At 36.0% G+C, this 25,246-nt stretch overlaps 1 long non-coding RNA gene and 1 pseudogene across 1 annotated transcript in view; both read left to right on the forward strand.

Moving 5' to 3' along the window:
* Window positions 1-2,296: 2,296 nt before the first annotated feature.
* Window positions 2,297-25,246, forward strand: part of LOC111767608 (uncharacterized) — a 160,940-nt gene continuing 137,990 nt past the window's right edge. Inside the window, exon 1 of the long non-coding RNA XR_011430638.1 lies at window positions 2,297-2,502. This is a non-coding gene — a long non-coding RNA (uncharacterized lncRNA). The remainder of the gene's footprint in view (window positions 2,503-25,246) is intronic.
* LOC138920190 (regulator of DNA class I crossover intermediates 1-like) overlaps window positions 2,670-25,246 on the forward strand; it is a 72,579-nt pseudogene continuing 50,002 nt past the window's right edge.

Below are 25,246 nucleotides of genomic sequence, written 5' to 3' on the forward strand. Positions count from 1 at the left end.
TCACCATTTTAATTCCACTCCCACCCTTCACTCTACCCTACCCCCAAGAGTCAGGGTTGGTCCTAGCATCTGAGACCAAGCTCAAGACTTCAGGGAAGGCAGAGGAAGAATTCAAGATGATAGGAAAACAGATACATAATTCCAGTTGGAAATATATGGTATTTAAGTAAGAAACTAAGAATGTCAAGATACTTCTTTCATTTTTTATATTGCCATGCAATTAAAGCAGAAAGAATGCTAATTTAGTTTGAATTTCAAACTAGGTGAGAAAAAAAGAGTGAAAAAAAGTCACTTGTTACTATAGTAAACATAATTCAGCCTAATTTCCACTCAATCTTCTCAACTTTACATGTGTTCATATGGGAAAGCATTAAAATTTTTCTTAAGAGAGGAGAAATAATCTTAAAAAAAGATCTCGAAAATGAATGAAAGTTAAAAAATAAGCAATAATTATCAAATTACTCTGTTCTCAAGTGTGATACTCTCAATGTCAGTGTCACAGTGGACATTACCAACAACCATGGAAGAGCAGGATTAAATAGACTTTATATATATATTAGAGACTATATATATACACATATATTAGGAAAACTACATGCTTTCTAAACAGTAAAACATCAGAAATAAATTTTTATAATAAAGAGACCTACATATATAAGTATATGAATAAAAATGTATAATGTAGATAATATGTATTATGTGTTTAGATAGTAAATCACCAGAGAGTAAATAATTTTTAGCAGTAAAGACAAATTAAGGTTTAAGATTTGGGATGCATTTCCTTCTCAGCAAATGCTAAGTAGTATTTTATCTGTGCTGTATTCCTTTCTTGAACTGTTTCCTGACCCGAGATTACCTAATTGCCCTACTGGCCCTAAAATAGCACAGCATTTGACTCATTATCTACCAGTCATGCTAGCCTTATTCATGTGAGCCACAAACACAATGAAGATGAGATCTTAGGTCAATATTTCATCTGTTACAAATAACCACCTAATAACTGGTTCATAATGAAATGTCTTTTGCTGTGAAGGAAAACCCAGCAAATATCTTGTCTGAGGATGTATCTCATAGATTAATCTTTCCTTAGCCTAATTTACCACTTCCACTGCCTCTCTGTGACTGGAAGGAAAGCAGTGACTCTAGTCAGAGAGAAGACACGGTTCTATCCAGCTCCCACTTCTTGACTCTTCTCAACAGATTGGTCAACCTGTCCTTTATGTCTCTACCTATAGAATATATTTTAAAAGGTCAGTCAATCCTCTATAAAATTATTTTCCCCTTCTAGTTAATTTAGTTAATTTGTACCTGTTTCAAAATGTTGAAAGTAGGAAAGGCTAACGCACTGGGCCATTGCTTCTGACTCGACTGTATGGTTTAGTTACTGAAAAACGATGAGCTACTCCATGACGAAGACTAATTTGTTCTGAAATGCTATACTCACTTGGTTTAATTCAAACCAATGATAGATATACTTTGGTGAATTTTTGTGACAAAAATCAGTATTTCTATGATTAAACGATGTCTACCAGGGCACATAATCCTATTTTAGGCAACTATATTTTAGGCACTATTTCCCAATGAGTTAACAGAAAATGTATCATATTTGAAAATGAGAGGTTGCCCAGATTAAAAATCTGGAAAACAATCATGACAATTGGGGAAAAAAAACCATTTTGTGCATTTGTTTGGTACAGGAGATTTCTAGTTTCTAACCAAAATATCATAGAACAGTGTGTAAGATAAACATTTTGTGAGGATATACAAACATAACACAGAAACGATCACTAAAATCCAACTTTCGTTTTGAGATTTTTTTCGGTAAGGTGTTTAAAGTCTTTGGGTCTTTACAGCTAAACCCAGTTTTGATCAAGCTCTCTAAGAAACCCACAAAATGGTAAGTTACTACAGCGCAATATTTCTAATAAACAACTGTGTACTGAATATTGAAACTGCACGTGAAAGATATTTAAAGGATTTGGATGTGGAGTGATGTGGGAATGGAAACATCATCTTGAGGATTACGGATCCATATCTTTGTTCTTGCCTTCTTTTTCTCCCCTCAGTCTGTTCTTTGACCTAAAAAGAAAAAGGCTGAGACCTACACCAAAGTAAATAAAACTATGGTGGGGGTGGTTTGAAACACTAACCCTGCGGCCACAGCCCGACACTTGATTTCTTGAGGGTTCCTTCGCCCGACCGGTTGAAACTGCTGTGTTCTTCCTCCTTCGGACGCGCTGCTTTCCCACGGCGTCCCCTGCGGCCCTATCAGGACAGCGTCGCCGCAGAAACCGCAGAGGCTGCCGGGAGACGCGGAAGGAGCCTAACCAGGCCGCAAAGGCTGTAGGGAGGCTGGGCTATAGGTCCGTGGGCCGGAGAGGAGCGGGCTGAAACCGAGGAAGCTGTGGCTTAGCCCTGAACGGAGCCGTCTGAAGTGCAGCTGTCAGAACCCCAGTGTCTTCTCAGAAGTTTTGGGGAGATGAACTGGGTCGGGGGCTCCAGGTGAGTCGTGCTGCTGGAGCTTGAGACTGTAGCCTTGCGTCCCTGGACGTGCATTCCCGTCATGGCGCCTCTTTCCTAGGCCTCGGAGGGGAGGGCACAGCCTTGCCTGGGGGCAACTTGCTAGGAGAGGTCTTTTAATCTTCCCCAAGCCGGGGGACCCTAGCGCCATGTCTCTGCTCTTAAACCGAAAGCAGCTCAGCTTTTCCCCCACTGTCTTTCCAAAAGCTTCACATGTGGGGCCCGCCGTGGGTGAGGTTCTCTGCTCTCCCTCCCCCGCCTCCCGGGTCCTCCTCCTCTAATGAGACCTCTGAGCAGCTGAGCCCTCTTCTCGCCCCTGCTTCTCCCTTTTTGAAGGGATTTCTTTGCGTCAATATATCGTCTTTGCACAAATTTGTAAGGCGTTATGGAAGAGGCCATTCCCTGCTGCCCTTAAATCCATTGGTGGGGGCTCGTATCCACCATAAATCCAATTTAGTTTGTTTTTGCAAGGGAGGGAAAGTGAAGCGTTTTTTGCTTTAACTTACAAGAGAATTTGCAATTTGTTTTGTATTTAGAATTGATCACATAAAGGAGGATGAGTTGACAATTTAGCTTTATGTAACCTGTTCATTGCTGTTGACCTTCAAGTCCACTAGGATGGAAATCATGTGGGCCTGTAATTTCGTTTGATCAAATTCCCTGACGAAAAGAATTGTTTTGATTGAAACATTAAGCCGTTAAATACAATTTTTGTCACAAGTAGACCCAGGACAGTGATGATATGGTTAGAATATAACACATTTAAATTATTAGGAATTTTATAAGAGGAAAGACAGCTTTTGTGTTCAAGTATTGTAACGATGTCTGACAATTTTAGCAATAGCATTTATCCTGTTGAAGATATGTTAGCATCGTATTTTAGAAGTTTATCTGATTTATTCCTAGCTAATGTTCTAGCATCATGCTTCCACTTTGGAGAAAAGTGAAAACTCACTTACAAACGTCACACAATTTAGTTGATACATGATTATAATTTGATGTTTTTGAATTCTTTAAAATGTGAATATTAAATGAGATAGAAAATCATCTTACAAACGCTTAAGCAGTATTAAAATATAGGTGCTATTATTATTCTGTCATATAACTTCTGGTTATTCAGGGAGTAGTATTTAGGTTGCTAGTGGGAGGATGCAAAAGCAATGTACTGCAGGAAACGTGTAGTCTAGGATTGTGTTTCTCAAAATGAGGTAGTGCTGCACCTGGAGATATTAGGTACCAGGGGGTTAAGAAACCACAGAAGAAACGTGACACATCTCCCTGGAGCATCAGTTTTATTCACAGATCGGAGGAAAATATATTTTTTAATTTAAGTAAACATGGATATGTTATAGAGTAAAAGGCAAAACTTGTGTGAAGTTGTAAGAGAAAATATGGAATTTTAAATAAATTTTCTTGGGGAGGTTGGGCTCGTTAGGGTCAAACTCCAGATTGGTAATGAAAAAATGAGTGTCTCCACTTTGTACTATCCCAGCAAACAAAGGTAGACAAGATTAGTTGATCATGGCGCTCTGACCATGAGGCCGTAAGGGCCTCAGAATCTGAGACAGTGCTTAGTAATCACTAGCAGTTGATTGGAGCTGCTATAGAGTAGAAGTTTTAATCCTTGTCTCAGACCATCCTTGAGTACTTGTTTATTTCCCTCTGTTGTAGGATTAGTTTTTGTTTGAAAATTTTGAGAACTGTTAGGAACTTAAAATACAGACGAGTAACTAGAGAACATTTACAAAGCTCTCTCAGAGCTGCTCCATCAGAGAATTCGGCATTAATTAATTCAACAAATACGTTTTTACTTGCCTCCCTGTTTAGGGCATTGTCAAGCTGTATAGTGGGATTCAAAAGAGAAAAAGATAAAACTTTGGACCACAAAAAGAATTTATGGTAGAATGGTGAGATTTGAATTAGGTGAATGATTTTAAGACTAGATAGTTAAATGGTACTTAATATATAACAAGTGCTGTTCTAAGAACTTTTTGTATATTAGCTCATTTACTCTTAAGAAGAACCCTATGAGGTATGTACAAATGTTATCCTCATTTTACTGATAGGGAAACTGAGGCACTGTTAATGTTAAGTGGCTTGCCCAAGGTCACCCAGCTAATCAATGACAGTTATTTGAGAACCATATGCTTAATGGCTATGCTGTGCTATGCAATGTAGAAATACGAGTATTGTGAAAGTGGCACATGTAGAGGGCTATGGATATTTAGAGAACAGAGAAATTACCTTAAACCTTGAAGGATAACAGTGTTGCACAGAACAAGCGCTACAGAGAAACAATGAAACACAGGTTCTTAAAAGCTGAAAAGGAAGTGAGATAAATAATTATCAAATTGGAGACCTAGTTTTTACCAAGGCTTCTTAGAAGAGATGGGTTGGGAGGGCAGTATTAAAGAACCTGAAAGGATTATTTGGCAGACAGTAGATTGGTCTGCATTAAGACAGGAAAACACTTGCAAAGAGGCTTTATACCTTTTTTCCAAGGAAATGAATGAAGCAGGCTATAGCAAGTTTATATTTTGGTTGTAGCAACCTGATTGTATACACTAAATCAAACCAGGGTATTCTTGTTGTGTATTATAGGGACCTGATATACAGTTTAATTGCGGAATCATTTGATAGGAGCGTCTTTACAATTGCAAAGGTCTTTGCAAGTTTTCTTGGCATAAAAGAAACTTGGCATTTAACTTTTTGCTGCTCTTCTGTTTGGGGAGTCTACCAGTCATATGTAAGATTTTTTTTTGTGAGGGAAGGGACTGGTGGCTAGGGAAGAAATAAGCTTTCCTTATTTTGATTTTTAAATTACTTGGTTTGGCTTTAGTGTTATGCTTTGTGGACGTCTTTGAAGATATAACATTTCATTTCAAACAAAGTCTCATTTAGGGTAAAGAGATTTGGTCTAAGCTGAAACTAATTGACATATCTATGATAGCAGTTCCCAGTCTACTTCCCTGAAACTTGCTAATCAGCCATAATGTCAGATTTTCCAATTTAATGGGTTCTTTCTTTTTTTCCTAAAATTATATTCTTTTTTTGACTTAAAATGCCCCTCCCATTTTAAGTCCTTTCTTTTTTTCTCCCCCTGCTTTTTCTTCCCAAATCCCCCCAGTACATATTTTAGTTGGGGCATGTGGGACGCCACCTCAGTGTGACCTGATGAGCGGTGCCATGTCCACGCCCGGGATCTGAACCAGTGAAACGCTGGGCCACCTAAGCAGAGGACGCGAACTTAACCACTCAGCCACGGGGCTGGTCCCAAGTCCTTTCTTGACAAAATTAAAAATATGAATCATTTGTCAGTCTTACCAATTAAATAATTTTTTTTTTTTTAGTTGTCTGGGAATCATTGACCTAGAACTCTAATCTTTGTTTTGTACTTTTACGTCAGCACTGAGACCCTGTGTTTTCCTAGTCACATTGAGTTGTAAATTTGAAAGAGGACAGGTATAAGCACTGATCTTTTTAATTTGGAAAAGGTTCTCTTTTATTTTCAGTATTTGGTGATTGACGACTTGTTTCACCAAATTCATAGCCACCTCAGACATGAAGGTGGTAGTAAGAGAAGAGAGAAAGGAGAAGATAAAGATGTGACCAGTCTTTGGGCCTCGATATGCTATTCAGAATGGGATCAACTATGGATCTGAAATACAGCACTATACATTCAGTGTAAGAAGACTTTTTGTTTTAATTGGAGGAGGTTTATTTCTATAACTTAGATTGAAGAATGCAACCCGTGTCATAAAAAGGCACAGATAAAATCCTGTTTGAATTTAGGTGAAGGAGAGGTTTGCATTTGTAAATGTAGGCCTAGAATATTCACCTGTGCAAAGTATTTAGTGAGTGCTATGTACCAGGCACTGTGCCAGGTCAGAGTATAAAGTAACTGAAATTTAGTCTCTTTCTGAGAGATTTATAGCTTATTGGGGGGGGGAGGAATATGACATTCCATAAAGTTTGAAAATGTTGAAAGATCAGGGGCCAGAATATATGATTTAAAAAAAACAGTGTGAACAATAGTAGAACATAGGAAAGTTTTAGCTGAGAGTTTGGCAAATCAGAAACAAGGCTAAAGGAAAGTTTGATGGAGAAAAAGAATAAAATAAATGTTATGTAAATAGTTGGAGATAAGATTACTTATTTAAATACTTAAAAATGTGTATATGTGTCTGCGTGATGGTGAGGTTGAAAACCAGACTGAGAAGTTGAAATTTGATCTGTTGGATATTGAGGAGTCATTCAAATTCAGAAGTACCACAGTGAAAGTAGTATTCTATGACTGTTTGTTTGTGGTGCTAGTGGTGTGTAGTTTGGAATATAGTGGTGAAAGACTCCAAGACAGTGATACCAGTTAGGATTCTTCTGGGGAAAAATAATGAATACTATTTTTCCATTTTCTTGTATGACTATATATTTTCCACATCAAATCAAAACCAGTCCTAGGGCTGGCGCGGTGGCCGAGTGGTTAAGTTCGTGCGCTCTGCTTCGGCGGCCCGGGGTTTCACCAGTTCGAATCCTGGGCGCGGACATAGCACTGCTCATCAGACTATGCTGAGGTGGTGTCCCACATGCCACAGCTGGAAGGACCCACAACTAAAAATACACAACGATGTACTGGGGGTCTTTGGGAGAAAAAGGAAAAATAAAATCTTTAAAAGCAAAACAACCCCCCAAAAAGCAAGCAAAAACACCAGTCCTATGTGAATTTGGGTTAATTATTAAACCTCTCTGTATAGGAGCAGATCAGGTTGTGAGGGACTTTCATAATGGAAAAAAGAATACAAAATTGTGACTACAAAATTAGGTATAGGGCTTGGAAGGGGAATATGCAGATGAAGGGCTCTGAACTTAAGTTTAATTAGCTTTACAATAAATTCTCTTTACTGTGAATTAGCCTCTGTCCCTGCATCTCTTTCTTCATCTGTTAAATGGGGATAACACTTAAATGTACGGTGAACATCATCCCAGTTTGCCTAGGACAGTCATGGTTTATGCCTGTGATCCTAGTGGCACGCCCAGTTTAGCATTTGTTTTCGGAGTTTTTGTTTTTTAATTAAATATAAGCTACCATTAATGGTTCCGTTAAAATGAACCCAGATAGATTCAGTGAACATCCTTTTTTTTATTTTAACCTCTGCCATGGTCTGTATTAGTGCATGAGCAACGTGTGCGGTGAAGAACGTTCTCACTTTAACATGTGGTTAAATCTGAAGACATCCAATGATAACCCAGGCCTGGCACTTTCCAGATAGAAAGTAACTAACAGCTTCTTTTAAAGATAGCATGAAGGGCACTTGCTGATAAAGTGTGCTGAGACATGAGTGGCTGGGTACAACTAACTTGCTGGATGGGATGGGAGAAGTATTTAATGCTGCTGTCTCTGCTAGCCACTTGTACCAGCTAGTTGTAACATTGCATTCTAAGGTCTGAGAGATTTGTATAGCCGCCATGCCTGGGAGTGGGGTCAATAGGAAACATGGAAAATTTTAGATTAGGTGTAAGTGAAATATTTGCTAGGAATAGAGGCTAATCAGTCCTGTCAGAGTGCCTACAAAGAGTAGTAGGAATGTTGTTGCTACAGTGGTTTTGTCAACAACCGTTTCCTTTTTCATAGTGTTTAGTAATGCTTTTGTAACCTTTTGGCAGCAGGGAGCTCAAATAAAGGAAAATTAATGCTTAATGATAAATACTGATGTTTTGTCTTTCATTTGAGTTGATGAATCTATAACTAGTACACAAAATGTTTGCCAGCATTTAACATCTCTCATGGTCACATGACAATCTGAATGCCCAAATCTGCTGAAAAAGCATCAGGAGTTACTTTCAGATTTGGTAGTTATTTTAAGGAGATTATAGCTGCAGACAATAGTTTAACTGCAGAACATTAAAGATAAAATTATTTCTGCAATGATAATATAAATAGAAATTTGATGGATCATAGCATCTTGGGTAAAACAGGACTCTTACTAAATTATGTAACCTGTGTAGCCAAGATACACTTGGAATTGGTTGTAGTTCATGTATATTTCACAGTTGTAGTCAAAGAGGCTTGATATTTTACTGAACAAAGCTACAGTTGTCAAAATTTTCATTTTTTTATATGCACAGTTAATGTAACTGAATTACACTGTTTTTGAGACAATACTGATGTTGAATCCAAAAAAGAATACTTTGGCGTGTTGTTATAAGCTTGCTTTCTTTGTTGCCTTTTATTAATTGGATTTCATAAACATTTGACTCTTTGAAGAGTTACTTGATAAATCAATCTATGTATCCTGCATTGTTATTGAACATTTTTGCAAGCAAGTCCTCTAAATTTTGATGACATTTTATTCAAAAACAGTTGAAAATATTTATTCAAAATATCCCATAAATGGAGTGAAAAACTTCAACTTTAGAAGCTTTTAGTGAATTATAATTGTTGAAATAAAGTTTTTAAGATTTAATTGTGAATAACCTGAAATACACATCTGTGTTGGGCTATCATTCACAATCTAAGATCTCTTCCATTGTATGACCCAGGAGATGGCTGTTCATGTTTATCATTACAGCCTGTAACTATGAAACAATATTTTCCATGTGAAAGTACTATAAGAATTCAATCTCTAAGAACTTATTTTAATTAGGCTCTGTATTCTGAATATTAGGTGGATTTCTGCCTCATCGATTGACACTTTTTTTCTCAATACCATACCTTTTGTAATTCATATTACTCTAAAAACTTTTTCTTGTATTGCAAGAGAAGAATTTATATGAAAGCCATAGCATTCTAATGTATATCATTACTATTCCTGACACATCAGGTGGACCTGCTTTAGTTTTGTGGAAAACCAACCTAAGTACTTTTTCTAGGCTAGTTACTGTCCTGAATCTTAATAAGTCTGCTAGCTAACAATGTTAACATTATGATGTCTTAGGTTAATATTAATTTCACTGTGACACAAGCCATAAAATAATTTTTTCAATTGTTAGTTATTGCTTTATTAATTTTGTTTACATTTTTCACTTTGAATCACACTTAAGATGTTATTACAAGATTGTAACAATCTGGAAACGGTTTCTTTTGCATGGCACCTCGCCACTAAAAAGATAAACTAAGCAGAAAAATAAAAAGCAAAACAAAATAAACAAAAAAGAAAATTCAAGACTAGCTGACAGTTAAGATATGTGACACCCATAGTATTTAATCCCTAATGTAGTTTCAACATCTCCTGCGTACTCCATGTAAAATGTACGTTCGTGTTGTTCTTGATGTTTCCTTGACCACATTACTGCCTGTCTTTTTTTTTTTTAAAGAAAGTATTTCTTTAGCGTTTTCCTTTAAATCTTTGCTTACTAGAAAGAATGGCAAGGGCAGAATGCCCTGTTATATTTTTGTAGTCAGTATGGTTTTATTTCTTCCTTTCTCTCTCTCTTCTTTCCTTCTCCCCTTCCCTCCCTTCTCTTCTCTTCTTTCCCTTTCTTAACCTCTTTACACTTCTCTATTTTACTTTATTCTTTCTATCTTAATGAAGAATAAGGTAGTGTAATCTATATCCCTGCTTCCCACAATTGATAACTTGTGGAGTGTTCTATGAAGAAGTTATGGCCTTTTGATTTTATTTTCAGTATGTAGCTATAATGGCAACTAATATTGTTCACTTAAACTTTTACTGAAAGAGATGGTTGCAATATATTTCTTTAAAAATCCATTTTCTAGAATAACATAGTAATTACTGTTAAAGAGATGAGCTTCATTCCCACCTCCCCACACCTAAATCTCTGGTAATTTAAATTTCAGGACAAAAATTAGAGAAACTCTTAAAATTGTTTTTTATAAAGTGCATATAAATTTCATGAAGAAACTGATGTTTGAATGGGGTCTTGAAGGTATTGAAAGTTTTGAGTACAAAATATGGTGGGAGGAGTCTCCATATATGGAGAAGAAAAACTATATTTTCATTTGGTCGGGTGTTGGAATACATGAAACGCAGGAATGGAAAACAAAGTTGAAATCTAAGTTGGGGCAGGCAATGGAAGTCACGTCCCTAAGTGATAATCAGAGCTGTGTTTTATTGCTATTACCAATGTAGTAAGAAATATAGGAGAACATTTGCATAAAATCAAGGAGACTCTTTAATGTATAATTATGGTAGCTAGCTACATACTTAATATTGCAGTAGTCAAAGTAGCAAATGACTTCTGAGGATTCACATTTTATATATAGCAAGCTATTTTAATTATCTGCACGTTTTTCTTTTTCTCAGATATAAAATTCCATCTAGTTTACCCCATTATTTGGGGATATATTCATTTGTTCTCCCGTCTTTTCTATCTTATTTTTTTCTACCTTTATTGAGGTATAATCGACAAATAAAATTGTAAGATATTTAAAGTATACCATGTGATGGTTTGATATATGCATACATTGTGAAAGTTAATTAACACATCCATCACCTCAGATATTTCTCTTTTTTGGTGAGAACATTTAAGTTCTACTCTCTTAACAGATTTCAATTATACAATACAATGTTATTTTGTATTAACAAATGGTATGGTTACCATGTTATCCTCAGAACTTATTCATCTTATAACTTAAAGTTTGTATGCTTTTACCAACCTCTCCCTATTTACCTGACCCCCCAGCAACCACTTGTCTGTTCTCTGTTTCTATGATTTTAACTTTTTTTTAGATTCCACATATAAGTGGTACCATGTCCTATTTGTCTCTGTCTGACTTAATTATCTAATGCCTTCCAGGTTCATCCATGTTATCACAAATGACAGGATTTCTTTCTTTTTTTTGTGAGGAAGATTGGCCCAGAGCTAACATCTGTTGCCAATCTCTCTCTTTTTGCTTGAGAAGATTGTTGCTGAGTTAATATCTGTGCCAGTCTTCTTCTACTTTTTGTGTGGGATGCAGCCACAGCATGGCTTGACACGTGGTGCTAGGTCTGTGCCTGGGATCTGAACCTGTGAACCCCGGGCTCCCAAAGTACAGCATGCGAACTTGACCACTATGCTGCTGGGCTGGCCCAGGATTTCTTTCTTTTAAAAGGGTGAATGATATTCCATGGTGTATATATATATACCAAATTTTCTTGATCCATTCATCCATTGATGTACTCTTAATCTGCTTCATACCTTGGTTGTTGTGAATAAGGCTCCTATGAACATGGGAGTACAGATATCTGTTTGAGATGTTGATTTCTCTTTGGATATATACCCAGAATTGGTGCTGCTCGATCAAATGGTAGTTCTTTTAATTTCTTGAAGAACCTCCATGCTGTTTTCCATAATGGCTGCACCAATTTATATTCCCACCAATAGTGCACAAGGGTTCCCTTTTCTCCACATCCTAATATTTGTTCTCTCTTTTCTTTTTGATGCAAGTCATCCTAAAGGACATGAGGTGATAAATCATTGTGGTTTTGATTTGCATTTCCCTGAGCATTAGTGATATTGAGCACCTTTTCCTGTACCTGTTGATCATTTGCATGTCTCTTTTGAAAAATGCCTATGTACGTCCTTTGCCCATTTTTTAACTAGGTTATTTGTTTTTTGCTGTTGAGTAGTATGAGTTCCTCATATTGTGGATATTAAACTCTTATCAGATATAAGATTTGCAAATATTTTCTCCAATTCTATAGGTTCCCTTTTCATTTTGTTGATGGTTTCCTTTGCTGTGCAGAAGCTTTGTAGTTTGATGTAGTCCCACTTTTTAATTTTTGCTTTTGGTGTCAAATCCAAAAAATCATTGCCGAAACCAATTTCAAGGAGCTTACCCCCTGTGTTTGCTTCTAGGAATTTTATGGTTTCAGGTCTTATATTCAAGTCTTTAATCCATTTAGAGTTGATGTTTGTGTACAGTGTAAGATAACGGTTACAGTTTCATTCTTTTGCATGTGACTGTCTAGTTTTCCCAACACTATTTATTGAAGAAACGGTCCTTTCCCCACTGTGTATTCTTGGTTCCTTTGTGATAAATTGAATGACCATATATTTCTGGCTTATTTCTGGATATTCTATTCCATTGGTCTGTCTGGCTGTTTCTATGCCAATACCATACAGTTTGATTACTGTCACTTTGTAATATAGTTTGAAATCAGGAAGTATGATGCCTCCAGCTTTCTTCTTTCTCAATTATGCCTTGGCTATTTGGGATCTTTTGTGGTTCCATACAAATAATAGGGTTGTCTGTTTTATTTTTGTGAAAAATGCCACTAGAATTTTGATAGGGATTGCATTAAATCTGATATGTCATTTGATTTCTGGGCTTTCAATTCTGTTCCATTGATCTGTAGGTCTGTTTTTTCACCAGTACCATCCTGTTTTGATTACTATAGCTTTGTAGTATATTTTGAAATCAGGGATTGTGATGCCTCCAGCTTTATTCTTTTTTCTCAGTATTGCTTTAGCTGTTTGGGGTCTTTTGTTGCCCCATATGAATTTTAGGATTCTTTGTTCTATTTCTGTGAAGAATGTCATTGGGATTCTGATTGGGATTGTATTGAATCTGCAGATTGCTTTAGGGAGTATGGACATTTTAACTGTATTTATTCTTCCGATCCATGTGCACGGAATATCTTTCCATTTCTTTATGTCTTTATCAATTTCTTTCAATAAAGCCTTAATAGTTTTCATTGTATAGGTCTTTCACCTTCTTGGTTAAATTTATTCCTAGAAATTTTATTCTTTTTGTTGTGATTGCAAATAGTATTGTATTCTTGAGTTCTCTTTCTCTTAGTTTGTAATTAGAGTACAGAAATGCAAATGATTTTTGCAAGTTCATTTTGTACCCTGCCATTTTTCTGTTATTGTTGATTATTTCTAATAGCTTTCCAATGGATTCTTTAGGGTTTTCTATATATAAAATCATGTCGTTTGCAAACAGTGAGCATTTCACTTCTTCATTACCTATTTGGATACCCTTTACTTCTTTTTCTTGCCTAATTGCTCTGGCTATACCTCCAGTACTATTTTGAATACGAATGGTGAGGGTGCGCACCCTTGTCCTGTTTCTGTTCTCAGAGGGATGGCTTTTAGTTTTTCCCCATTGAGTATGATGTTGGCTTGGGTTTGTCATATATGGCCTGTATTATGTTGAGATACTTTCCTTCTATACCCATTTTATTGAGAGTTTTCATCATAAATGGATGTTAGATCTTGTGAAATGCTTTCTCTGCATCTGAGATGATCACGTTTTTTATTCCTCATTTTGTTAATTTGGTGTATCACATTGATCGATTTGTGGATGTTGAACCATCCCTGTGTCCCTGGTATAAATCCCACTTGATCATGGTGTATGGTCCTTTTAAGATTTTGCTGTATTCGGTTTGCCAGTATTTTGTTGAGGAGTTTTGTATCTCTGTTCATCAGCAAAATTGGCCCGTAATTTTCTTTTTTTGTGTTATCCTTGTCTGGCTTTGGTATCAGCTTGATGTTGGCCTTGTAGAATGACTTACGAAGTATGCAGTCTTTTTCAATTTTTTGAAATAGTTTGAGAAGGATAGGTATTAAATCTTTGAATGTTTGGTGGAATTCTTAAGAGAAGCCATCTGGTCCTGGACTTTTATTTTTTGGGAGGATTTTGATTACTGTTTCAATCTCTTTACTTGTGATTGGTCTTTTTAATTCTCTATTTCTTCTTGATTCAGCTTTGGCAGATTGTATGAGTCTAAGAATTTATCCATTTCTTCTGGATTTTGCAATTTGTTGGCATATAGTTTTCATAGTATTCTCTTATGATCCTTTGTATTTCTGTGGTATCGGTTAATTTCTCCTCTTTCATTTCTAATTTTATTTGAGCCTCCTCTCTTTTTTCCTTAGTGAGTCTGGCTAAGGGTTTGTCAATTTTATCTTCTCAAGGAACCAGCACTTGGTCGTTGATCCTTTCTACCATTTTTGTGGCTTCAATTTCATTTATTTTTGCTCTAATTGTTATTATTTCCCTCCTTCTGCTAACTTTGGGTTTTGTTTGTTCTTCTTTTTCTATTTCTGTTACGTGCAGTTTAAAAGTGCTTACTTGAGATTTTTCTTGTTTTTTAAGGTGAGCCTGTGTTGCTACGATTTTCCCTCCTAGGACCACTTTTGCTGCATCCCATGAGTTGGTGTGGTATAATGTATTTTCATTTTCATTTGTCTCCAGATATCTTTTGATTTCTCCTGTAATTTCTTCAATGATCCATTGGTTGTGCAGTACTATGTTGTTTAGCCTCCACATATCTGTCACTTTCATAGCTTTTTTCTTGTAGTTGGTTTCTAGTTTCATAGCATTATGGTCACAAAAGATGCTTGATATGATTTCAGTCTTCTTAAATTTATTAAGGCTTGCCTTCTTTCCCAACATATGGTCTATCTTTGAGAATGTTCCATGTGCACTTGAGAAGAATGTGTATTCTGCTGTTTTTATATATGTTCTATTAAGTCCATCTGGTCTAGTTTTTCATTTAATTCCATTATTTCCTTGTTGACTTTCTGTCTAGATGATCTATCCATTGATCTAAGTGGGGTTTAGGTCCCCTACTATTATTATGTAGTAGTTCACTTCTCCTTTTAGGTTTGTTAATAGTTACTTTATGTACTTTGGTGCTCCTATGTTGGTTGCATCCAAATATGTATTTCTTATTGTAAATTACAATATCACAATGATCAATCTGTTGTTCAAAGTGGGGTTTTGAAGTCCCCTGCTATTGTTTATTGCTGCCTATTTCTCCTTTTAGTTCTGTTTATATTTGCTTTATATATTTAGGTGCTCCAATGTTGGGTGCATAAATATTTACAGTTCTTGTATCCTTTTGATGAATTGACTCCTTTATCATTTTGTAATGGCCTTTGCTGTCTCTTGTTACAGTCTTTGTCTTCAAGTCTATTTTGTCTGAGAATTATGCTACCATAGCTTTTGGTTTCCCTTTGCATGTAATATCTTTTTCCATCCCTTCACTTTCAGTCTGTGTCCGTAATGCTGAGATGAGTCTCTTGTAGGCAACATATATTTGGGTCATGTTTTTTAATCCTTTCAGCCAAAAATCATTTACATTTAAAGTAATTATTTACATGGATGGACTTACCATGGCCGTTTTGTTGTTTTCTGGTTGTTTTGTAATTCTTCTATTCCTTTCTTCCTCTCTTGTTCTCTTCCTGTGTGATTTGATGATTTTCTCTATGGTATACTTTGATAACTTTCTCTTTATCTTGTATATCTCCTCTAGCCTTTTACTTTGTGGTTACCATGAGGCTTACTTAAAACATACTTGCCTGCTCACTCCATGTTGAACCCTGAGGGGATAGCTCTGGTGAGTGCTGCATTCCTGTTAAGAATGCTTATTTATTTGCCATAGTCTTGTGGGTCCTGTGGACACAAGCCCATTGGCTTTCAGAGCTAGGTGTTTTGGGAGTCTGTCTGTTTGGTGAGAGTCTTAAAATTTGGAGCACTAGATGTGGAGGTCAAACCCTTTGCTCCTCAGGGAGAAGGTGGAGTTGGGGATTCCCTTCTGACTGTATGGCATTGTGGCAGGGGTGGGGATTATGATGAGAGTGTGTCTCAGCCTTTCCTACCTGTTTCAACCTGGGTATTTTTGCATTTGTCCCATGTGTACGAGTCGCTAGTCTAGTTTCTGGATCTCTTTCAGAGAGAATGCTCCAAGTGTAGCTGTACATTTGGTGTGTCTGTGGGAAGAGGGAAGCTCAAGATCTTCCTATATCATCATCTTGGTCAACACTTGGGGGAGAAAAAAAAACAAAAGTTAGCCTAAGCAAAACTGTTAGAAGCAACTATTAGGACTATATATATATATATATATTTTTTTTTTTTTCCACTGACATAGCCAAGTAAAAAGTCACTTGGATTGTCAACTAGTTTAATTTTAATCTACATCTCTTTAGTGGACATTTGTACTCACTGGCAGCCAAGCATCTGAGCCCTGAGCCCCTTATCTATGTGTGGGGGTATTTCCTACCTTATGAGTTTTGGTGATAGGCACAGACCACCTCCCTGTGTGGAATCTTGGGGAAAAAACCCAGACATTTGTTTCACTATGCTTTGCAGCTAGCAAATAGGCATGTGACCTAAGCTGAGACTTAGATGCTCTTGTCCTGTACTTTGAATTAGAAGCTAGTAACACAAAGAAGTAGGGACTACAGAGCTTCTATTGTAGTTGGAAGCAGTTGCAAGAGCTGCAGCAGGATTGAATTTTAATGCCAGTGATGCCAGGGGGTGGTGTTCACTGTCCAGGAGTGGAACTGGTGCAGTCAGTGGTGTTTAGTGTTCACCAGTGCTGGCAGTGGTGTTCTTAGGAGGCTAATTATGGCTTGATTTTGACTATGATGCCACAGCTCCCTAGACTTCCTTGTTCTTGCCAGGTGCCAAACGTGCTTCCTCAGCCTTGTTGACATGTTTGTTGGTTACCTGATTTTCTTTTAATAAATTTATTTTCTGTTTAAATTAACCAAAGGAGCTTTCAATTTCTTGTAACTTAAGAATCCTAACTGATGCAGTTTTCTTTTCTAGTGCAAGTAATTGAGAGTGACTATATTTGGTAAAACATTTAGACATATAGTACTATTTAGTAGCATTGGTTGCCTTAATAATAATTTAAAATGTTCTTTTTATGAAATTGCCTTTGACTTATACGTTAGGATCTTTTTTCACTTTCACTGTGGTCTAGTATTAGTAGGCTAATCTAGCAATTGGTCTTGAAATCCTAATTAATTTTTCCTTAGGCACATAGGAATAGGGATTATGGAGTACATAGAATTTGGTGAGAGCCATAAGAGTGTCCTGGATAATGGAAAATCAGCCTGGATTAAAATCACTTGATTTATACATATATGAAGACTGTGTTTAGGCTTTGGCTAGTCCCTAATTCTATTGATCTTTATAATGTGGGAACTTCTTATAGAATTGATTTTTCTTCCTACTGTCTCTGTAATCTGGATTGTTTAATACTGCTGGCTCTGTCATACTTCTTATATTTCAGGACTTTGAAAAGTCACTTTGCTTTCTCTTTTTTTGAGGAAGATTAGCTCTGAGCTAACTGCTGCCAATCCTCCTCTTTTTGCTGAGGAAGACTGGCCCTGAGCTAACATCTGTGCACATCTTCCTCTACTTTATACGTGGACGCCTCCCACGGCATGGCTTGCCAGGCGGTTCCATGTCCACCCCTGGGATCCGAACCGGTGAAACCCAGGCTGCCAAAGCGGAATACGCACACTTAACTGCTGCACCACCGGTCCAGCCCCCACTTTGCTTTCTTTGCCTTAAGTTTTAAAATGATGGAGAATAAACTAATCTCTAATGTCCTCTCTAGCCTTAGCATTTGATGGGTCAATGAAATGTGATTTATTTCCTTTTTCTTTTCTAAAGTTTGAATGCCAGCAGTGCACTTATGCTGCGTGGATCTGGACAGATCAAATTCTTTGCTCAGTGAACTCAAAATGGTCAATTAAGACATAGCTATTTGGAAGTATGTTAAAGTACAAGTTCAGTAAGTACCAAAGTCTGGGGGTATTCAGTAACTGTCATTCATGTAGTTTATGAAAATCATTTGGAAAATGAACAGCTTTGTATATTCACAGTTGAAATTCTTGGAAGACAGTATAATATCTGGTTGAAAACTTCAAAACCAGAATGCTTAGGTTTCAGTCTGGCTCTACCATTTATTAGCAGTGTGACCTTGGGCAAGTTACTTAACCTCTCTGCATCTTAGTTTCTTCATCAGTAAAATGGGGATAAAAATAGAACCTACCTTACAGAGTTCCTGTGAAGATTAAATGAGTTTGTACATGTAAAGTATCTGAAGTGTCTAGAAAGGTGCAAGACATATGGTACTCATCATTAGCAATTATTATTTTCATGTTATTATATAATCTCATGTAGCTAAAATACATTTTGTCATTTTACTTATAATTCTTGTATAAATCTTGAATTTGAGATCATAGTTTCATGTATATCCAAAAGATTTATTGTGCATATCCGCTTATCTTGTCATGAATGTTTTATGGCATTCTGCTATTATTAATAGAGCAAATAATTTATAACCATTAAATATTGCACTATCATGGGATTCGTTGCAGTGTTTGGCACAGAGATCATAGTTGTGAAGCACATCCATAAAAGCTAGCTGTGTTTTAAAGAAGTTATGAGATTTCAAGTATGCATAGCTGATATAGTAATGTAACTGAATTGCTCTAATAATAAACTTAACATTTCTTTCAATCCTATATAGATTTTGGTCCTTTCTCTACTTCCTGTTGATAGAAGTAGAATATTGAAATACAAGGAAAATTAAAATGGCAGCATTGACCAAGAATAGTGCTATCATATGAGAATGTTTCAGTGGTACCTCCTTGCCAATGCATTGATTTCTCTTTGCTTATCTTGATTTTATAATTCAGATGTATTTTATGCTTCATTATTAATGATAGGTGTAGAGTCTTTCTTATTAGCTCTTGGATTTTCTATCTAAGAAAATTTTGTGAAACAGTATATACTATAACATTTGAGAACATTTTCATAGTTTCTTTTCATAAAATAGCATAATTATCACTATACTTTTAGATTTTAATTCCAAATCTTTAATTCAACTAAAATGACATCATTTTATTTTATTTATGTATTTATTTTGGTGAGGAAGATTGGCCCTGAGCTAATATCTGGTTCCCATCTTCCTCTTTTTGCTTGAGGAACATTGTCCCTGAGCTAACATCTGTGCCAATCTTCCTCTATTTTGTATGTGGGATGCTGCCACAGCATGGCATGATGAGCAGTGTGTAGGGCCGTGCCTGGGATCTGAACCCAGGAACCCTGGGCCACCAAGGTGGAGCATGTGAACTTAACCAGTTTGCCACCAGGCTGGCTCAACAATCATTTTAGAGACCATTTCTTTAATCATTGTGTTTTTTATCCTGTTTCCTTTTTCAGGACCAGGGTTCTGATCAAGCAGAAAAGGAGAAAGCAAAAGGTAAAGAGAATATGTTTATTTGTGTTAGCTTTATGAAAAAAGTGATCTTCTAATGCATTTTTCCAAGGGTAATAACTAAGTGAAATTGGAAGACTCTCTTCCTTTAGTCTTCTCAACCTTGTAGATAGGTTGATAACCAACCATTTTGCTTAGGCAGAGACTTAAGGACCTTGTTGATTCTTGTTGTCATTCTAGTTCCAAGATGTATCCCAAGTCTGATAACTTCTCACTACCTATACTATTAGCACCCTGATTCAAATCATCATCATTTATTGCCTAGAGTAGTATAATGGCCTTATAACCTACCACCTTTTTTTGTTTTTTAATTACATTGATCATTACACAGTAAAGTTGAGCATGTATGCACATTACAGCTCAGCAGTATATATCTGAGTGAAACTCTTCCACTTGTGAACTTTGAGACATGTACAAGCTTGTTTGGATATTGTTGTTGTTAAGTAGCAAACAAACAAAAGAGAGAGAAGGAGGAGAAAGAGAGAAAGAAGGACAGGGGAGGAGGAAGGAAAGGGGACCACCCAAATGTCCATTAGCAGTAAAATGGTTAAGCAAATAGTGGCATACCCAAGTAATGATGGAGCAGTGAAAATGTTTCAACTACGCGTAATTAGTGTGGATGAATCTCAAAAACATAAAGTTGGATAAAGAAAGCAACTCACAAAAGAATACAAGCAGTAAGATTCCGTGTACGAAAAGTTCCAAAACAGAAAAAATATGTTCGAAGGTAGTAAAATTTAAAGAAAAGCAAGGGAGTGATTATTATGAAAGCAGGATAGTTGTTAACTCAGTGAATTGATGCTTCATTGTAAATTTAACTTGTATTTCCTTGATTACTAATGAGACTGACTATCTTGTCATTCAGGTTTCCTCTTTTGTCAGGTACTTTTCCAAGTAGTTTTTTCATTTTTTATTTGAGTTGTTTGTCTTTTTCTTATTGTGTCTATGTATTTAGGAATTATTTGTCAGGTATATTTGTCCTTTGGCTTTTAATTTTAGTTTTTCAATCCTGTCTTTGAAGAAAAGTTCTTAATTTTAATGTAATTGAATTTATCACTGTTTTTCTGCTTTATCTTTTACTCCTTTGTAGTCTGTGACACAGTGGTTAGTATGATCTTTTAAAGGCACAAATCAGAATTTATCATTCCCCAGCTTAAAAGCCTCAATTGCTTTTCATTGCTCTTAGAATGAAATCTGATTTTACCAAAGTCTAAAAGAATCAGAAGGATCTGCACCCTGCCTGCCTCTCTGACCTTGTTTCTTACTACTTGTCCTATTCATTTTATTTCAGCCACACTGACCTTCTTTCTGCCACTGTTCTTTGTCTGGAATAGTCTCCCTCGAGATATTTGCATGTCTGGCTTGTCAACATTTGAGTCTCAGCAAAAGTATGTCCTCTTAGATTGGCCTTCTCTGATCACTACATCTAAATAGCTCCCTGCCCTCCAAATGCTGTCTCTCCTTTACCCTCTTTAATTTGTCACTCTTTCATAATCCTATATTTTCTTAGAAGTTTGTTTATTCTGTCCCCCCATTAAAATATCTTCATGAGAAGGATTTTACCACGTTTGTTCATTTTCTATCTCCTGTGCCTTGAACTGTCTCTAGCAATAACATAGACACTCAATAATAAATAAACTATGAATGAAGGCTGTCCCAAGACTATTTTTAAAAAGTAATCTAACTCTATCTGGATCATTCTTTTGAATAATTGTCAGAAAGGGAAAGACACATGGCTCTTCCCAAGGTGTTGATCTCTAATCGTGTCACTTTTCTCTTCTTTGAAAATTTCATACCTTCCTTTACCTCCCCAAACCTCTCTTTCCCAACACTATTCTTTATCCCTTCATGCTCGTTAAATGACCTTGTATCATAGTTCAGAGGAAATAGAAGCTATGAGATGAGAATTATCTCAAATTTCTACCACCAGTTCTATAAACCACCTTCCTTCTTCATCCATCTTCTCTTTCCCTCCTCTAACTACAGAAGTAATTCCCTCTGATCAAAGGAAGGTCTCTCTGTCTGTGATCTGGATTCCATTTACTTCCGCTTTCCATTGATGTTTACACATACTGAATTTTCTCCTATTAGACAAGTAAAGGTGTCTGTGGGTCCTTTCTCTTTCCTGCTATGCCCTTTCACTCTCATCTCCCATTTGTTCCTTGGTCCACTTCACTGTACAGCTCTTACTAGTGTCAAAATTGAACTTTATAAATCATACAGATAGAAAATCAATAAGGAAATATTGGTCTTAAATGACACATTAGACCAGATGGACTTACTAGATATATGCAGAGCGTTCTATCCCAAAACAGCAGAATACACATCTTTTCAAGTCGGTCGGAACATTTTCCAGGATAGAGCATATGTTAGGCCACAAAACAAGTCTCAGTAAATTGAAGAAGATTGAAATCATATTAAACATCTTTTCTGAGCACCATGGTATGAGACTAGAAATCAACTACAAGAAGAAAACTGGAAATAACAAAACATGGAGTCTAAACAACATGCTGCTCAACAACCAGTGTGTCATTGAAGAAATCAAAGAGCAAGTAAATGATACATGTCTACCTAAGGAAGTAAGAAAAATCTCAGATAAACAGTCTAATCTTACAACTAAAGGAACTAGAAAAGGAAGAACGAACAAAACCCAAAGTTAGTAGAAGGAAGGAAATCGTAAAGATCAGAGCAGAAATAAATAGAAACTGAAAAAATACCATAGAAAAGATCAATGAAACTAAGAGCTGGTTCTTTGAAAAGGTAATTGATAAACCTTTAGCCAGACTCATCTAGAAAAAAAGAGAGGCCCCAAATACGTAAAATCAGAAATGAAAGAGAAGTTATGTCTGACACCTCAGAAATGCAAATATCATGATATTACTATGAACAATTAGATGCCAGCAAATTATACAACCTAAAAGAAATAGATAAATTCCTAGAAACATACAGTCTTCTAAGACTGAATCAGGAAGAAATAGAACATCTGAACAGACTGATTACTAATAATAAATTGACTCAGTAGTCAAAAATCTCCCAAGAAACAGAAGTCTAGGACCAGATGGTTCCACAGGTGAATTCTGCCAAACATTTAAAGAATTAATACCTGTCCTTCTCAAACTATTTCAAAAAATTGAAGAGGGAGGAATGCTTCCAAACTCATTCTATGAGGCCAACATTACCCTGATACCAAAACCAGACAAAGACACTACAAAAAGAGAAAATTATAGGCCAATATCCCTGATGAATGTAGATGCAAAAATCCTCAGCAAAATATTAGCAGACTAAAATCAACAATACATTAAAAGGATCATACACCATGATTAAGTGGGATTTTTCCTAGGCATGCAAGGATGGTCAGTATGCACACGTTAGTCATTGTGATATGCCACATAAACAAAGCAAAGAATAAAAATTGTATGATTATCTCAATAGATGCAGAAATAGCTTTTGACAAAATTCAACATCCATTTATGATAAAAATTCTCAACAACGTGGGTATAGAGAGAACCTACCTCAACATAGTAAAGGCTGTATGTGACAAACCCACAGCTAATATCATATTCGATGGTGTAAAGCTGAAAGCATTTCTTCTAAGATCAGAAACAAGACAAGGATGCCCACTCTCACTACTTTTATTATATTGGAAGTCCTAACACAGCAATTAGTAGGAAAAATAAAAGCCAGCCTGATTGGAAAGGAATAAATAAAACTGTCACTGTTTACTGATGACATGATACTTTATACTAAATATATATATATACTTTTTATTTTATATATATTGTTTATATATATATACACACACACACTAAAAACTCCACCAAAAATTATTAGGATAAATGAATTCAGTGAAGTTTCAGGATACAAAATTAATATACAGAAATCTGTTGGGTTTCTATACACTAATAACGATCTATCAGAAAGAGAAATTAAGAAAACCCTCCCATGACAATTGCATCAAAAACAATAAAATACATAGGAATAAATTTAAGCAAGGAGAAGAAAGACCTATATTCTGAAAGCTATAAGACATGGATGAAAGAAACCGAAGACAAATAAATGGAAAGATGTATGTGCTCACGAATTAATACTGTTAAAATGTCCGTACTACCCAAAGCAATCTACAGATTCAATGCAACCCCTATGAAAATACCATTGGTATTTTTCACAAAACTAGAACAAATAATCCTAAAATTTGTATAGAACCACAAAAGACCCAAAATAGCCAAGCAATCTTGAGAGAGAGGAAAGCTGGAGGTATCACATTTCCAGATGTCAAACTGTACTACAAAGCTGTAATAATCAAAACATTATGATACTGGCACAAAAACAAATGCAGAGATAATGTAACAGAATAGAAAGCCCAGAAATAAACCCACAAATATATCGTCAATTAATCTACAACAAAGGAGGCAAGAATATTCAGTGGGGAAAAGACAGCTGTTTCAATAAATGATATTCGGAAGACTGGACAGCTCTAGGCAAAAGAATGAAACTGGACTACTTTCTTTCGGTATGTGTAAAAATACACTCAAAATGGATTAAAGACTTAAACGTAAGACCTGAAACCATAAAACTCCTAGAAGAAAACTTAGGCAGTAAACTGTTTGACATCAGTCTTAATAATTTTTTGGATCTGTCTCCTCAGGCAAGGGCAACAAAAGCAAAAATAAAGAAATGAGACTACGTCACACTAAAAAGCTTTTACACAGCAAAGGAAACCATCAGCAAAATGAAAAGGCAATCTACCAAATGGGAGAATATACTTTCAAATGATATATCTGATAAAGGGTTAATGTCCAAAATGTATAAAGAGCTCATACAACTCAATATCAAAAAATAATTCAATAAAAAAATGAGAGGAACTGAATAGACATTTTTCCAAAGACATTTACAGATGCCCAACAGACATGTAAAAAGATTCTCAACATCACTAATCCTAAGGGAAATGCAAATCAAAACCATCAAAAGACAATAAATGTCAAGTGTTAGTGAGGATGTGGAGAAAAGGGAGCCCTCGCGCACTTTTGGTGGGAATGTATACTGTTGCAGCTACTATGGAGAACAGTATGGAAGCTTCTAAAAACATTAAAAACTAACATATGACCCAGCAGTTTGACTTCTGGGTATTACCTGAAGAAAACAAAAACACTAATTTGAAAAGAAATATGCACCCTTATGTTCATTGCAGCATTATTTGCAATAGCCGAGATGTGGAAGCAGCCTAAGTGTCCATCGGTGGATATATTGGTAAAGAAGATGTGGCATATATTTATTCAGTGGAATATTAGCTGTAAAAAAGAATGAAATCTTGTCATTTGTAGCAACATGGATGGATATAGAGGGTGTTATTCCAAGTGAAATATGTCAGACAGAGAAAGATAAATAGCATCTGATTTCACTTATATGTGGAATCTAAAAAACAAAACAAATGAACAAACAAAACAGAAACAGACTCATAGACACAGAGAACAGGCTGGTCATTGCCAGTGGTGAAGCTGGTGGTAGGTTGGGCAAAATAGGTGAAGGGGATTAAGAAGTACAAACTTTCAGTTATAAAGTAAATAAACCATGGGGGTATAATATACAATGTAGGGAATATAGTCAATAATATTATAATGACTTTGGTGACAGATTGTTGGTAGAATCATTGTAGTGATTATTTCGTAATGTGTGTAAATGTCAAATCACTACGTGTACACCTGAAACTAACATAATGTTCTATGTTAACTAAAATTCAATAAAAAAATTTGAACTTT

This window comes from Equus caballus, chromosome 22, assembly GCF_041296265.1.
Source record: "Equus caballus isolate H_3958 breed thoroughbred chromosome 22, TB-T2T, whole genome shotgun sequence".
Classification (NCBI taxonomy): Eukaryota; Metazoa; Chordata; class Mammalia; order Perissodactyla; family Equidae; genus Equus; species Equus caballus.